Source organism: Metopolophium dirhodum, chromosome 7 (assembly GCF_019925205.1).
Source record: "Metopolophium dirhodum isolate CAU chromosome 7, ASM1992520v1, whole genome shotgun sequence".
Lineage (NCBI taxonomy): Eukaryota > Metazoa > Arthropoda > Insecta > Hemiptera > Aphididae > Metopolophium > Metopolophium dirhodum.
In genome coordinates this window covers 14,227,958-14,245,994 of record NC_083566.1, presented here as the reverse complement: position 1 = coordinate 14,245,994, position 18,037 = coordinate 14,227,958, and positions in this window count along the sequence as shown.

Genomic DNA, 18,037 nt, shown 5'->3' with positions numbered 1-18,037 from the left:
TTACATCTACGTTCTTTGCAGTGCACTGTACTTCGAACTGAGAATATTTAGAATCCACGACACTAGGCTGCCAACTGTCTTGGATAAAAAGTCAATAGTACAATATTTAATTAAAATTCAATGTTTTGTAAATATAACAAAATGTACATTTCTGTATAAGATATAGCAAGCATAAGATGTAGCTATTATATCATTATTATACTGAACTGACTATATTATTATCGAAATAAAATATAATATGAAAATAATATAACCATTATTCTCAATGATATTATATCATAAATATAACATAATTCGATGTCCATAATAGAAATTCGAGATCAAAACAGCAAAAGAAAAGAAATGTTAAAACTAGTGTTTGAAATTTTAGATTCTGAGAAGATCAATAAGTGGTTTTACTATGATTTTGAGTTTTTTTTTTATATATTTTGTCTAAAAACACTTTTTATAGTAGAAAAAATGCTTGTATTTATTTTTCAACTTCGGTATCTTTTTTGGTTAGGAATGTGGATCTAGTTGGTACTTTTACGAGGTCAAAAGTAAGAAATATGTCAATGGGAAAAACAAAAATTAAAAGACAAACCAAAATTTGTACGCAAAACCAATTTTTAACAAAACTAATTTCATTTTTTTGTTGTAATTCAAACATGAAAAACTGCAGGAACTTGAAGTCTAAACGTAAAAATTGATATGTTATGCATTAGTAAGACGAAGAAAACACATTATGTGGGTACAGCAACCACATAGTCACATAGAGTCATGATGGTGACCTACTCAATGACAAAGTACCTTACTTTTAAAGTCTTAAAGTCTTCTATACAGCTGAGCAAATATTCCGTTTTTTTTTTATTTATGCTGATAAAAATGAAAATGTTGGTGTTGGAAACAACATTATAAGGAATATTTGTAAGATATTGAATGAAAAATAAACACAAAATTTATTAGATAAAATATCTAAACAATTCATTCAACAATGCCTGATCATAAAAGAAAATTGCTGTGCTCATTTCCTCCCAAAACAGTTTTTACTGAAAATAAAATATAGGTACTTTTCTAATAGTTAAACCAACACAATATTATTCCACCATTTGCTTAGAATATAAATTGACTATAAAATAAAATAATTTCTTTTAGTTATTATATTATTGTCTAGCTACAAAAATTATTATTTTGAAAAAAAAAGCGGGTAAGTGGATGTCAATCTGCTGTATAGTAAGTGACAAGTGAGTCACTGGAACGGATTGTATTACATTTGAATTCAATGATAATATAATATAATTGTATAGAAAAAACTGTTCTGAGCGAAGATGGTTTATCAGTAAAGGATATTTTATATTATATTAATTTATTATATTGTTATTATTAATACGGTAGCCGTAAGTTGAATTAATATTATTTGCATATTAACTGCATATTTCAATATTTGTATATAATAATATACTTGAGAAGTTTCAAGTATCCACGAATAATATTTGTAAATTACAACAAAATAACTAAAATTCTTGGGTTATTTAATATGTAATTTCGTCCAAATTTGAACATAAAAAACTATTAAAAAACTATGTTTTTAGTTTTTTTCAGAATAACCTACTTACGTGGAACCTTGTTTTAAATATTGTATACCTAATAATACAAATACATAAGGACGTATTAATAATCTAAATATCTTTGTGGTAAAAAGTGAGACATACCTTTCAATGTGATATTTACGGAAAACAATAAGAATATCATAAAACTGTCCGACGACCTATTGTATCTCGATATTACATAATATAGTTTGAACTCAGCTCCGGGACTAAAATCAGCAAACGATATAACAATTATTATTAAATCATCAAGACCATATAATTTTTTTCAATTTAATTTTAACATACACATATTATATAAGTATAATATGTTTAACGTAAAAAAACAAAAAAAAACTAAGAAAACAATATAAGTTGGCCTTATCAGCCAATGTTTATTGATCAATAAAAAAAAAAATAATAATAAATTGGAGTCACAGGTGATATTCAACTGCCGTTATATATCTTAATAAATGTTGTCCTAGCACTTTCGAAATAAATTGTTTCTTAAAAAAAAAATTGTTATAAATAACATAAATAACATTTCGAAATTAACAAATAAACAATATTATTTCAAAAAATAATATATTTTTTTTTAAAAACATTATAATTATAACAGTTTAAATATAATATTATAAGTAGGTATACATTTTTTTGATAAAACCATAATGGTATATTATAATTATTTCTATTGTTTTTTTTTTTTATTTTTATTGAAACACCTATTTATTTGAGCGTGGTTTTAAAAATACTAAATTTCTGAAATAGTGATTTACTTATAATGTAGTTTATGTATAAAATATACACGTTTAATTTTTCTTTAGATAGGTAAGTACCTATAAATGGGTTATGTCATAAAATTATAAAAATATTATCCCTTTGTATGAATTTACACAGTTACTCATCAAAATAATATATTAAAAAGAATACCTACCTATATTAAAGAATAGGAACCTACTTATGTTTAATTTAAATGATCGGACAAAACTTTAAAACATTTTAATTAAATATTATTTTGTAAATTGGGTACATTATGTAATTTGTATCAAATTTTACTACTTTAATATTGTTTTATAATAATAGTTAAATAAGATTATGATTATTTTAGGAATATACAATCATGTTTTAAGGTTAAGTATGATCGATTTCGGTGATCAAATATTGTATGCCAGGATATTATGGTTACAATTATCTAACAATACGGATAATGTTATAAACATATAAATTGGTAAATATCAATAATATTCTTCTATTATTATTTTTTAAATTGTAATTTACAATAGTTGTGAGGATTAATGGATAACACAATAGTACAGTACATAAATTAATTCCTTTAAACGTCAATCACAGAAACATTTTCTAAACCCATAGTAGGTATTCTTGCTTTTCTTTCTTCTTCGGTTTTTAAAGGCCATTAAGGCCCATTACCGCAACACAAACTTGCTTCCATCTGTCTCTATCCTGTGCTATAGTTTCTCCATCTCGTATTCCAATCTCTGCTAAATTCTTCTCCACTTTGTCAATCCACCGGTCTGCCAAGTTGTCTTTTCTCCTGGGATTTCCATAGTAGGTATACCAGTAGTCACCAGTACCACTACCATAGTAGTCATACCAATTGGCTTTTGACTTCTTACGTATTAAGAATGTTTGTAATTTTAGATGTTTTTGTGTTTCGACGTTTTTATAACAATTTACTTATTCACAGTATGAAATATGTATAATTAGTTCTGTTAGAAAACTCATTTTTGTAGAGCTCGCGTGGTCACTGTATAGTTTAATATTCACGGATTTAGTGTTCATATTCATGTACCTAATTTAAAACCATCTTACGTTATATTACCATCAAAAGTGGAACAATTTTTTTTTTTTTGGTAAAGGCTTCATCAATATAGGTTTTTAGCCTGCATTATCTTAATATTTAAATACAAAGATATGAATGTACATTAGAACTACTAGTATTTACAAGTTATTAGCAATTTATGATTAAGGTTTATATCGAAGAAAAATGCTCTGATTGCAACTATGAACTTCGTTGAGGCCTTGTTGGAGTGTGGTAGGGTTGTTGAGGATCTTGTGGGCTTCGGCGAGTTTGGGGCAGTTGATGACTATGTGTTATATTGTTAAAGTTACATTACAAGTGTCATTACAAATTATAATAATAATAATATAATGTAACTAGTAACTAAATATTATAAATTTTGTTATTTTACATATAAATGCATGGTATAAATTAAATTAACTGATTTTTCATTAATCTTTATTATTGACATATTGACTTAAATGTATTTTAACACGAATAATATTTACGTATTACTGTATTATAATATAACGTAGTCATAACAACTTGCATCACTTATAATATCTTATTGCAAATACCGGGAGATGTTAAAATAAAATGATAAATACACGTTGCGCTGTTTAAAATGACAACATTTAAAAAAAGTTTGAGCTTTGCCTCCAGCGAAACAGTTGTAGTTGATATACGCGTTTCCTTAGTTATTTATTACACCGTCTGCTTACGAGTTGTTTTAGTTCAGCCTTCCCGTCTTTAAAAATCGGGTTTCCCTTGGTCTATCACGTACACACGCTACCGAGAAAAGAAACCAAAGTTTTCCCAGTGTTTGAAAACTTGCAATGTCTCTAATATATATACTTTGTGTCTATCGAATTATATGTATCTGATAAGTCATAAGTGTGTGTGTGTTTGTGTGTATGACGCGTAAAAATCACCAACACTTCAAGATGCTTCAGTAGAACTATTTGTTCGGTAACTCCGTTTTAATTCAATCTATACAGCAGGTAAAATAATCACTCGTTAATAAAATTGTAAAAAAATAACTAACATAGGTACCGATATACACCATGGCGTGGCACTGTGTAGTTTACCACAGTAATGTGTGGAGGAGTATCAACAACACGCGCTCTAATAACATTTCGTACGTATATAATATTCACCGATGAAAGTACAATAATAATATATTCTAATACCATGTAAATAATAACGGCGTGTGTGTACTACTCTATAATGACGTGGCGTGTTACCGTGTGACCAAAACGAGACCCTCAAGGATACGGATACGTAAACTTTTGACCAAAACACGTGCACACATAAACTAGTATTCAAATTTCGCGTGATTAACATATCCACGTCGGTTTACATAAACGTATAATGCACCACACAGACACACAAAATCGTGATAGCTTGGAAGCAAACAAAATACAACGCACTGCTAGTTAACTTTTGTCGCATAATATAAAGTGTGTATAATAATATAGTGTACGAAGCAATAGCAGTCGAGCACTATGGTATCGGCGTGGAAACGGTGTGGAAAGTGCATAATATGCAGAACTTTTTACGCACCTATATGTCAGTGTAAGTATAATATATATTATTTATCATGAAAAAATCAAATTACCAAGCGGTAACGCACTGATGCACTTGTGTTGTGTATCGATGAGGAATACGGCCGTATTCACAAATATAATTACTAATTAGTACAAACACTGCCCACCGGCCTAAGTGGTTTTCGTTTGATCGATCAAATAAATAATAAAACACTCGATCGGGGCAGGGTCATCGTTTATTGTGGTTCACAGGGAGATAGAAATGCTGAGTGGGAGGAATGAATATATAGATATGGGCATAGTATTTGTGTGAGATATAGATATAGAGTCATATAGACACGGATACAGGGACAGAAAAAGTAATATCTGTGGAGGCGGTGATGGCGGTGGCGGCGATACGTGGTACTGTTTATCTCGGAGTTTCCATTTAGATATTTTTGTCAGAGTCGGTAGCAGCAGCGGTGGTGGCTAAACGTCAGACGGACGTGTCCCCCGTTCAGCCGAAGCGTAATTTCTTTGCTAACCACCACCTACACAACACGAACGTGAGCATAAAAATAAGGAAATAAATAAAAAATACCATCATGCCATTTCCTTCTCACCCATCCCCACCACCTTTCCGCAGCCACCACCTCCGCCCACTACCGACATCCCTTCACAAACCAACCCTTATCCGCATATCGCAATACATACTCGCGCACTATTCATCCAAGACGCCTTTCGTCAGTGCGAGTATACGCGACCGCCATCGCGTGCTAAACGCTCATGATTTATGTATTCTTCGGACCCAGTGGCATACGAATTCCGTCAGATGTATTCACCTTCGCCAGGCAAAATAAACACGAGAAAGCGCAGCCACCACGATATATACCCACGAAAAAAAAAGAATGTACCAATGTGGCTACCGCCACCACCACCGCCTCCACCGCAGTAATGCGGTCCTATGTATATAGTATTATAATATGGTGCAGCGAAGGGGAGACGGTTAGACAGACGGCGGCGGCAGTGGTGGTGGGTTTCGTGACAAACGGCGGCCGAGAGAACGGAACGGTGAAAAGGACGGGAGAAGAAAATACGCAAATAAAGTGTTTGTCAAATGGATTTCTGTTGCGGTCGTATAACGATTCTCGACAGGTCTGTGCTATATTATATATATATACTTAAACTACGACCCATGTGTGAGCTACCCACCGATATAGGACGCTAGCAAAGTACGACTATGGCAGTCGTCTCCGCTACAGTTACTTATATTTTTTTCCGGATGACCCGTTGCCTGAGCATAATTGGTGGACATAATATTTGATATATCTGATAATTTATCTACATTGCCTACGTAGTCTGATAATATTAACGATTATTAATCGTTTTACTAAAATAAAACAATAATGACGATATAAAACAACGTGCAGTATAGAACTATTAAATTAGACAACGTTACCGATATTAATATTTTTTCAATGCTAGTTCGTATTTTTCATACTGCGCTATTGAACTTGGTTTGTGTCAATATTTAACGCGATGTTCCCGATACCCACAATGTGAAGATAAATAAATATTTTAATATTACAATATCATGCTTAGCATGATAGTATAATATTAAAAACGAAGAAAGAAATGATAGGGATTTCAACTGTTGTAGTTGTAATTGTGTTAACAATTTAAAATAATACGATAAGTGAATAGAAAATTCGGAACCAGCTTACATTTTATAGGACATTCAGAAATGAAATTAAAAAAATTGAGTTTTTAAACAAATATGTGTAAAAAAGTCTAGTCAATTGGGATAGAAATTTGAAAATGGAAATAAAAGAAGTATTACAATTAATATTAAAAATAATACTAATATAAAAAAATGGTATTTTTCAGAATGATAAAACTATTCAGACTGAAAACTGATGTTAAATCTACGAGTTAGGAAAGGGTTGATATGCTAACGGGATGGGAGCTGTATATTGGAAAAATAAGAACTTCGTTAGATAACCGTATTTGCAGAGTATATGAAAGACACGTAACAAAAATAATTAAATAGCCGTATCGTAAAACTTGTTTATAAAAAACAAAACAAAATAAAGTTAATTCTTATCTGCCTTCTTCTTAGTAGTTTTCGGCATGTAAGACCATACTGACAATTGATATAGGTATACTATGCCATCTTTCCTTATCCTTAACTGATAATCTGTATCAGACTTACCCCATTCTACGATTTTTGTAACCTGAACTTCCAACCTTAATATTGGTCATCACTCATCATACTGGCCTTTACCTTATGGAGTACCACATTGAACCCGGTGTATAAGCGATCTTTATTTTCCCTTCTAATGGCCTGAACTTTCTTATTTCATCTACTTACTATGATTGGATTTTGATAAAGCTCCGTAATCTCTACATTATTTCTGACCCTCCAATATCCTGTATTTGTAACAACCAATAATCCACCTTGGAGTCTTATTTCCAAAATATACTAAAAGGTTATTCTGTTGTATACTTATTAAAATATTTGTATATTTAGAAAAAAGTATTTGTTTTTTTTTGTTTTTATATTCAAGTTAAGAACCTTATAGATACCTATATATTTTATATTTTAACAAGAAAATTACAATAAAATAGAACATTTATCATTAATAAATCAAATATAATATTTATTGTCAATGTTATTTATAAATATAATATAAATGTATTGTGGTTGCGATAACGTCTAAAAAAGAAGAAATTATTGTAGTCATGCAAGCTGTTCAGTACGTACAATACGTTCAGTCGTTGCAACGCAGATGGCATCGTAATGCAAGAAAATCATTTATTACACTACACTTTTAGAGAAATACACGCACACTCAGAACATACCGTAAATAACGCTTTATGTCCACGATTGAGGATAGAGAAAATAAAGTGCTCGGCGTATCATTGTCTGCTGCCTTAACGTTATAGTACGTATATCAGGTAAATGATCATTAATTTTTCTTAGCCAACTTGAGGGGGGTTAAATAGTTACAGCACGTGGAAATGAAGTTGTATTATTACGCACTGTATTATAGTGCATGAAACTAGTCCGATCGAATAAAATTAAAATCCAAATACATAAACGCTACGGACTCGTAAAATATTATTTCGTTAAATCATTACCTACATAATAATAATGATCGAGATAAAAAAAAAATGGGGTACATGCTCTGCTGTATAGTAGGTTTCAAATTATGTCGTGTAGTCATGTCATCGAATAGGAATGTAATGCATGAATTTAATAGTAAAATATTCTGTATAGTTCCATACGAACACTAAGTGAAGGATACGAGTGGATCAGCACCTATTTATTTTCCAAGAATAGTTTAAAATATATTTATATTATTTTCTACTTGGTAGGTTGAAATAGTTTTCAAAATACTGCATACCACTGACATGTCAATATCTATGCATACCTACCTATGAGAATGATGTGAATGGTTTAGTGGAATAAATAGTTTAAATCAGATCAAATATATTGAAAATTTTATTTTATATAATAATATGTCTATTTAAAAAAAAAATGTCTTGTTACTTATTATATATTTTTAAATTTGCTAATTTAACAGATTAATTTTTCGAATGCAAGAATCTTCTCAATCACAAACTATCGATTCAATGTCACCAGTTCAACATACCTAATGAGTACCTAATGATATTTTATCTCAATTATTTTATTTATTGATTATTTTTAGATTCTGAGTGGAACGATGAATGTATTGATTTTACAATAATGTGTGTTTTTTTTTTAATTTTTTTAATTTTTTTTATTTTTGTGTCTGTTATCACCTTTTAGGATGGTAAAAGTGCTTGGATTTTCTTCAACAGTAACTTTTCTGATAGGAAAGTGAATCTAGTTGGTACTTTGGGGGGTCAAAAGTAAAAATTCCCAGTAGTTATCAAAAGCGACATGAAAAACAAAAATAAAATTAAGGAAAAACGGGAATTTTCACGCAAAATCTGTTTTCGAGAAAATCGATTTTGGTTTTTGGTGCAACTCTAAAACAAATGACCCTAGGGACATGAGATTTTGACTGAATGTTTATAATTGCATTTTCTAAACACTATAACATTTTTCCAAATATTTTGACTTATCTTGAGCTGTTTACGGACATTGTCAATTTCCATTTTTTTAGTTTTTTTTTTCTATAAATTTCAATAACATTTTATCTGTTGAGTAAAAAAGCTTGAAAATTTAATAGAAGGCTCCTATAGGTTATTGTATGAGTTGAGAATTCATAAAAATTTTTCTTCTCTGGAGCCCAATTTCCAATTTTGCTCTGCCAAGTTAACGCCAGCAGCTCAACAGTTTTTTGGTGCATGTTATGTGGAAACAGTCCTTCATGTACAAATAGTTTGTCATGTGCAAATAGTTCACTAACGTGCAAACAAGTTCTTCATGTCCAAAGTCGTATCATGCATATCGAGTGACATGAGCTTAGAACTACGACAACTTACCATCAAACGCACTAATTTGTATGACTCTTTCCAATCTTTCTAAAATAAATATCGAGAAGAACATTTTTAACATAAAAACATGTATCAACAAACAGATGCGTTGTTACGTAAACTTGATAGCACAAAATTTTAAACTGGTCTTTCTGTAAAAATAAAGTCCAACAAATTTTGAAAATGGTCAGACAGTGCCCAATAATTTACCAACAAATTTGTTGGATTGGTTGGATCGACGTCTGCTAATATTGTGCTGCTTGGTGGTTACATGTACGTATTGATGCGTACAAAATATTTTTAATTACCTATCAAATTGGAAATAGGGAAATATTATCGTACAATACATAATCTATAGGTAGTAGCTAAACGCTATCCCGATTATTGATTAGTATCAAAATAAATATTCAACTATACACTAGTGTCTAGTCACCATGGTCCAAGAAATTAAAACTTCAAAGTTTCAGAATTTCAGAATTCCAAGGACGTGATGTATTTGTGTTCTTATACCCGGCAAAAAAAAAATCAAACTTGTGAACGATTATTTAAGATACTTCTTGAATTCCCAGGTTAAAACCAACATGAATAGCTTTTGAGAAAGATACTGTTAAAATAATCAAGAACAATTTCCACAGTTTAAATTCATGGATGTTTATTTAGTTTGACAAAACATTTTCAAAGTATAAGGAAATTGCTGAATTTTCAATTTATATCAAAATAGTTTTGGCTTTAACAATTGTTAAAATTGGTGACATTGACAATAGTATAAACTTTTTATTTGATAAACCGTCTTAATTAACTCTTAGAGTTTTCAAAAAAAAATTATATCAGTACTAACAGTCATGAGAAATCGTTGTTTGGACCACGTTATTCCCCTAAACCTACTTTAGAACATTCATGATTCATGATTCATGAATGCGTGCTCAATAAAGAAGAGCAAATTAATAACCACGAGGAAGCGGCTAATCATTGCTATAATCTTCAAAATTTGATGGCAGTTGACCATTTAGAACTATGGACATTTATTACATGATAAGGAGAATTTAATACACATCTTATTCGTTGATTAGAAGTATGTAAATCTCTACTAAAAAAATTTAAAAATTATAGATTTCGACGATGAATAATTAATTAATTAATAGAATTCTCCTTATGTTTAAATAGTTATTAGATAATATGTATTTCGTCATTGTATTCATTATTTTTACAATTATTTATAAAAATATTATGTTATATTAAATAAACGCCAATACTTCCCCACCCAAAATGGTTTACGCCCAATGGGCCACGCCGAGATGACTAATCCGAAACCTTGACCGTAGATTATGATATTATGTTATCTTGCTATTACCTATTTTAAATATTTAAAGTCACTGATATAAATTGATTGAATTTTGATAAGTATCTTACATGAATCAATATTGTTTAAGTATCTACATGCAATTAAAAATATTTATAGAGTTACATACAACGTACATTGATAATGGAAACTAATAGAAAAAAAAAGAAAAAATGAATTGTCGACTATTCGATTGTCGTATTATAATAAATTATTTATAATAGTAATGAGCAATGTATATTACTTACGGATAATGAGTTACATAAGTATAACATATTTATTAATCATGTCTCATTTCAGAAGAAGCATTTTGTAAGTCTTAAAGTTTTTGAAATAATTAATACAACCGTTAATTGTACATTAAGTCTTAAATTATGTCGTTTGTCAAGCGTGTTAAATGACTTGAGGGGGAAACTTCAAAAACACGGGATTAATCATTTGAAAAATATATGAAACATCTAATGTTTAATCGACCAATTAAAAAACATTTTGTGTAGCTATACTACCTACAATCTACGTAGTACCTATACATGACATTATATTATATAACATAATATTATATAATATAAGATGATCCATTTAAGTGTTTACACTAGTACATTTTTTTGTATATTAAATAAATTTAAAAAAAATGGAAAATGTATCATCATTCATTATATAACTGGATTTATTAGACGTCTTCTATTAATATGTTTTCGCGGTCGCCTACACCTTATTACCTAATTTATTATCATAAAGTATTTTTATAAATTATATGTCTAATTATATTCTTCTTATTTGCACTTTATACTATACATTTATAATGTCTAACCAACTATAAGTTTTAGTACTTTTGTTATTAATATAATATACCTATTAATTACTATCATGTCAAAATTTTCAAAAATTTCTGATTCTATAAATATCTGTAGATACAGATAGCTTACATAATAATATAAAAAAATCTATATGTTTTCATCATAATTCATAATAAATGTAGAAATATATTATACAATATTTACAGGTGTAGTTTAAATAATCAGCTCTACAGTTTAACATGCATTATTCTTCTTTCATATTTTTAATTTCAGCATTTATGCTTGAAATATTTCAAATCCTTTACACGACACATAAAAGTTCTGAAAAGTATAGTCCACTCAAATTGATTGGTTTTTGATTGGTAAATCTGAATCACTGAATGGCCGAACCTCGATACACTGATTCAACTCGTTCGGACTGAACTATCTAGAAGTCAGCTAACAAACTACCTATAATTAACTTTAAAATTGAAATCTAATATTCTCTATTTCTTTATGTGACATTTTGGAATAAAGCTCAATTTTTAATGTAATATGTGACTCATATATTATGTAAAATATGTTTACTGTTTCATTTCTGACGTTTTGGCTTTGATAAATATGAATTGTTTTAAACATAAAGTGATGAACATAGTTTGCAATATATAATAGGTATAACAAGTTAATGTTATGTATGTAAACAAAATTACTTCTTATCACTGTTCAAAATTACTAAAAAATAAATGTAACGGCAATATTGTTCAAACAACAAATTCCTCTATTCATCATTAAACATTTTAACGGTTCGTTGATATTTAATTTACTAAAAGTTTAAACACTTTGTTTCAGTTTATGATGCATTGGATGTTTGATTTTCGGTAGAAACTAATTTTAATATCCAAAGAAAAAAGTGTTTTCAATTAACTAAAAAAAACACTTTGAGTCTTATCAAGATTTTCCAATCTCGTAAAAACTTAATAAACTTACCTTATTTAATTCAAATTTAAATTTAAAAACCTTTTGATAATAGAATTGTGACGTTATAGGAATAAAACTATAAAAGTAAGTAGGTATATACTTTAATTGTTGAGTATAAGACTTTTAGTGTTTTTGCCGAAGTTAGGGATACGTAAACCCAGCCCTTTTTTATGGTCTCATAATTTAACAGTAGATGAAAAGGTTTAATTGTTTACAATACATTAAAATATTTAGGGTAAAACTAATGTAGTATTTTATTGCAATAATAGAAAACATAAATAATGTTTGAAAAAATAACGATAATAGCCAACGTAACATACAAATAAGATTTATATCACAAAATATAAGTTTGTGATGAGATAGACAACAAGGGATTTTTTAGATTATCTACCTAATGTTCTTTTCTACAAAAATAAAAGCGGCTAATAGGTAACCGATATGCTGTATATTGGGCGTCGAGTGTACCCACATCGACATTGAGTAAGTAACAACTCACTGTAATAATAAAATTAATGTAATCGAATTGGAATTCAATAACAAATCAATGAATACGAAAAACGAACCTGAACAGAGACCTAATTTACAAAGTATATTTTATCATGTATTTATAATATTTCTAATATAGTTACTAATTTTTCTAGGCACCTAATTAATAATAAAACCATGGATTGAATTAAATCTTTCCGTAAACATAGCATTAATAATTATTATATTACTGGCAATTATTATAATGGTGCACATATTACTATATTATTTAAATTATAATATTATATCATTTTTAAACGTTCTATTTATTGTCTTAACATTTGAGTATTTTACTATTCTATTATTCAAAAACTCTTTAATTAAATCGTTGAGCATGACGACAAATTATAAAATTATATATTTAGATAATATTACACCAGAAATAAATAACTATAAGTAAAAATGATCGTTTGCTCTTAATTTCGTTTTGTGTTTAGTACCTAAGCATTTTAAGAACATTCTGAAATTCCCAACTATAACTTATTTTCTACTAGAAACATCATAATAAAATTAATATATTCATCGCTCCGCTCAGAATCTAAAAGGTAATTTGTAAAATTATTAGATTTATTAAATGCAAATAAGAACTAAGGACAATTTTTTAAGCTCATTCAAAATTTTACTGAAAAAAAATACAATTCCTTGTTGTGTTAAATTATTTTAGTAAACATTTAAAATATGATATTTCCATTTGTATTCATAATATTATGTTTTGACTTAAAATATAGCTTTTTGTAGTTTTAAATTGAAGTGTTCGCTGCAACAACCAGGCACCAGTACACTTTTCTCGAAAATCATTTTTTGGTTGTTTCGAATGCACCATAATATTATTACGGTTAATACTGTTCAAAAACCAGGTATTTCCAATCGTTATTTATGGAGATAGGTAACGTGCAAATGGAGTATGGACTTACCTCGTTCAATATTTTATGGTAAAGAACAAGTCTTACTTGTTTTTTGCAGCTAATATATAGTTACCATATTATATTTTCTGATCAAAAAGTCGTTCAAGTCCATGCCATAATAAACATGAACTGTGTTATAGTTTATACCCCATGCTCTTAAAAACAGTTCAAAGCATATAAAATAATTAAATATTAAATATTATTCGTGTTAACAATCACTTACAGGTACATGTTAATAATAAGTAAATACTTGAATATACATTTACATTTTATGAGCAGAACCCAGGCCAAGTCCACATATTTCAAACATCAAGCATGTTCACTAAAAAAGCTAAATACTGAGACATATAACATATAACATGACAACAATATGTGTGACTACTTAGTATCGTTGTTTGTTAATAAATTACATTTTTTTTTAATTTTTCTATTGGCTAAATCCATTCTTCCTTCTCTTGAACAATTGTCAAAAGTGGATTTTCCTGGTATTGTTGCAGGCAGTGAGCCTTTCAGTTAGTATGTCAGTATGTCACTGGGTATTTTGATTGTGTTAAAGAAACGGCTATTGATTAGTGCCTAGTGGTTATACTCATAATGTTAAGAGGATGGTACAACTGCAGTACCTTATTATATACCCATGCAATTGTTGTCTCCGGTTTACACACATACGACATAGCAATTTTTCGTTCACTAGCTTCAACTATCAATAGTGTGCTGTTAATTTTGATATTAGAGTTCTTTGATTCACGGTTGTGAATTCTTATCATATGTGATTATTTTGTATTTTTGCTCTCTTTGTTTTTATTTGTGTGGCCAACGCCTGCATTATTATTTATTGTCATTATATTATTATTATTCGTTGTTGTCAGCACTGAGCACTCGTCTTAAAAATCCATCTTTTAAATATTATTATGTATTTTCTCTCTGTCGTTGCCAATGCGAACGGCACGAACCCAAGGTTATTGTTTTGATTCATCGTGTGCTAGTCCAGCCACACACATTATGTGTACCTAAATAATTTTATTCATATCATCCATATTACATCCTCTCCACCTTTGCCTGCTGCTCAACATCATCATACTTCAATAGTTTTAATTAATTTAAAGGTTTAGTCTAAGTCATGTGAGCTCTGTGGTCATTGCACCATATCGATTCGACCACAGAGATCCCCTCCCCAATAACTAAATTCACTAATTCTAAATTCCTAAATCCTGTGTAATTCACCTCTCTTCCTCGTCATAATCGTCGTCTTGAACATTAAATTGCCTATCTTCAGTTTTTATTGCGTAGTAATTTGGGTTGCCAAATCAGTTACAAGGCGTCGTGATAGGTCTTCAAATGTATTATTGCTCTTGGACATATTATTCTAGTGGTCCATCAAGATAAAGTAGTCCAGTTCTACCTGGTCGATGAAACAGGCGTTATATTCTGTGCTTAACCGTCGGTTTTTATTCGATATTTTACTTTTAAAGCGAGATATGATCATTTTTAATTTGCGATATTTTTTATCCTATATCTCGATAGAAAATTAAAATATCGAACAATTTTCCGGTGCCTACAAATCTATTTTTGGACTTATGGTTTTGTCATACCGTGAAGATTATTAATAATTTATACAATAATTTTAATATTGCTACAAATAGTCAGAGAGGCCCCTATAATAGGGATAGGTACGTTATAAATATACCTATCACTGCACTTGGCCCTCAAACTAAATACAATTTCTGAAACCGCAATATTTTCTGAACAACTTATTGTATAATAAACTCCATTGTCATGAAAATTAATTTGTTTCATAGCTAACTTTAAGAGCTCTTCCGAAAAATACCATGAGGAGAATAGGAGATAATTTATAGAAATTGATACAGAGTTTTTCATTAGTAGAAATACGTCTGGAATGAGAGACTTCCTATGAACTTGTTTTCCACTTCCCTTTTGATGTCTTTCAAACTTTTGTAAATCTCTGATAATATATAAAAATTAACTTTAGTAGAGATTGTAGTTAATAAGAAAAAAAAAACAAGAAAATAACGACATGACTTACAGTATTTATATTTGTGATAAAAATGTGTTATAATATTACAGAACTGAAGAATTTTATTAAATCATAAGTTAATTTACGAGCATACTGCCATCGAAATCTATGTACCGTATCGTGAATTGTAATGGTGTGTGTGTTATAGATGGTTTTGAATTTATTTAGATGGTAACTCGTCAAAAATTGATTATCGCGAATCTTCAATACTACAGAGTTTTTTTTCAACATGTGCTGGGTGTCCAATGCTCAAATAATATTATGATTTATTGTGTTTGTCACGAGTTTCGAGAAAATGAATTGACCGGGATATGGTGAAGAAAAAAATAAATATAAAACATTAGACTAAAAAAGTTTGCCATTTCGAAATGAAATATAAATAAAAATATACAGTGAAAACATGTGTGTTATTCGTCAGTGACTTGACAATGCACATTTACTGTGAAAAACTCGAATTTTTACTTTTAAAGAAAATCGCAAAATATGTCACATTACAAAAAGAATGATTATTATGTGAAAATAGTTCAGTCTGTCGTTTTGAAATAGTTCAGCACAGTAAATTAGTGATTTTAAAATAAACATATTCAACAAAAACTATACTTTGTATAGGTACACATAATTGTGCTGCATAATAATTAGGTATTACTATAACGCTTAACGAAAATAATATTTTTTCAGTGTTAAGTTTTACTTTTTTGAAATATGGCGATACGTCTAGGCATGATATTATTTTATTAATTATGACATGTGTAAAGGTAGGTACCCTCAATTATTTTTTTAATATATTTTTGTTTAAAAAATGATTGAAAATTCTTATAATAAATCCTTTTATATTCTTACTGAATCTTAATACTTCAAAAGTCACCATGAATATTTGATTTTATAACCATTATACAATTTATAATATATTAGATTATTAATTATATTTTTTTAACCCTCAGCATAATTTTTTTTTATAAAATGTTTCACATTATTAGTGTGGATGATATTATTTTTTTTTTTCATAAAAAAGGAGTAGTATGTATAATAATATATTAAATTATAAATAATAAATTGAAGGTATTGATAATAGTTGTGACAGTTTACAATGGTATTCACTATACACTACTTGATTATATTATCTTCTTAAGTATAATAAGTAATAACATGTATATTATTATCATGGATCTGCATATAATTGAAGAATAAAGCTAGGTAATAAAACTATACAATACCAATAATATAGGTAATATAAATATAACTAACATTATATTTGTCTACAGTTATTAATTTGCAATTGTTTATGTACATATCTATAGTTGTAATAGGTGTTAGGTAGGTACTTGGACAAAGTTTAATTAATTTCATTCATTAATTGTTAAAAAAAACACACACACACATATTTGTTTTAAATGATAATGTATAACAATAAAAAATTACCCTGAAACAATTTAATTAGAACAAATACCTACCTTACGCACTTACACCATTTTATTAGATAATTGCATGATGTTAAATTATATAGCCAGAATACCCATAATTTTTATATTAAAAGGTACTTGTATTACCTACTTATTAAATTCAATAATATTTCGCGTATATTTTATTCTTGTTTTACTTTGTTTGTAATTTAATAATTTAACTTTTTCGATCACGTTTAATCACTGAGCACACTCGAAATACAGCTACTTGTAATTAATTTTGACATAAAAAGTACCTATGTGTTGTAAACTATATCTAAAAAAAATCCACCCATTACACATGATGTAACCATAACGCATTCCATGCAATCCACTCAATTAATGCATTTGATTTCATCCCATCCAACACGGAAATTATACAAGGAATTAACATAATAATATTATTCACCAAACACTACCTATAATAAGTATTGTTATTTTTCCTTGTTAGGTTTTACAAAAATGTTTTTTAATGCTTTCTATACTACCTATCCAATTATTAAGGCTCACGTCCACGAAGCATGTACTATGTGCACAATAAAAACATTTAATGACTCCGACTATGGTCCTAGGTAAATACGTTTTGTTGATTAACTAATGGTCTTTATTACGCAACTAATAAAACACTCCATCCCATGCCCCCGTAGTTGCCAACAGTTCGCGAAACTACCGACAAACTATTCC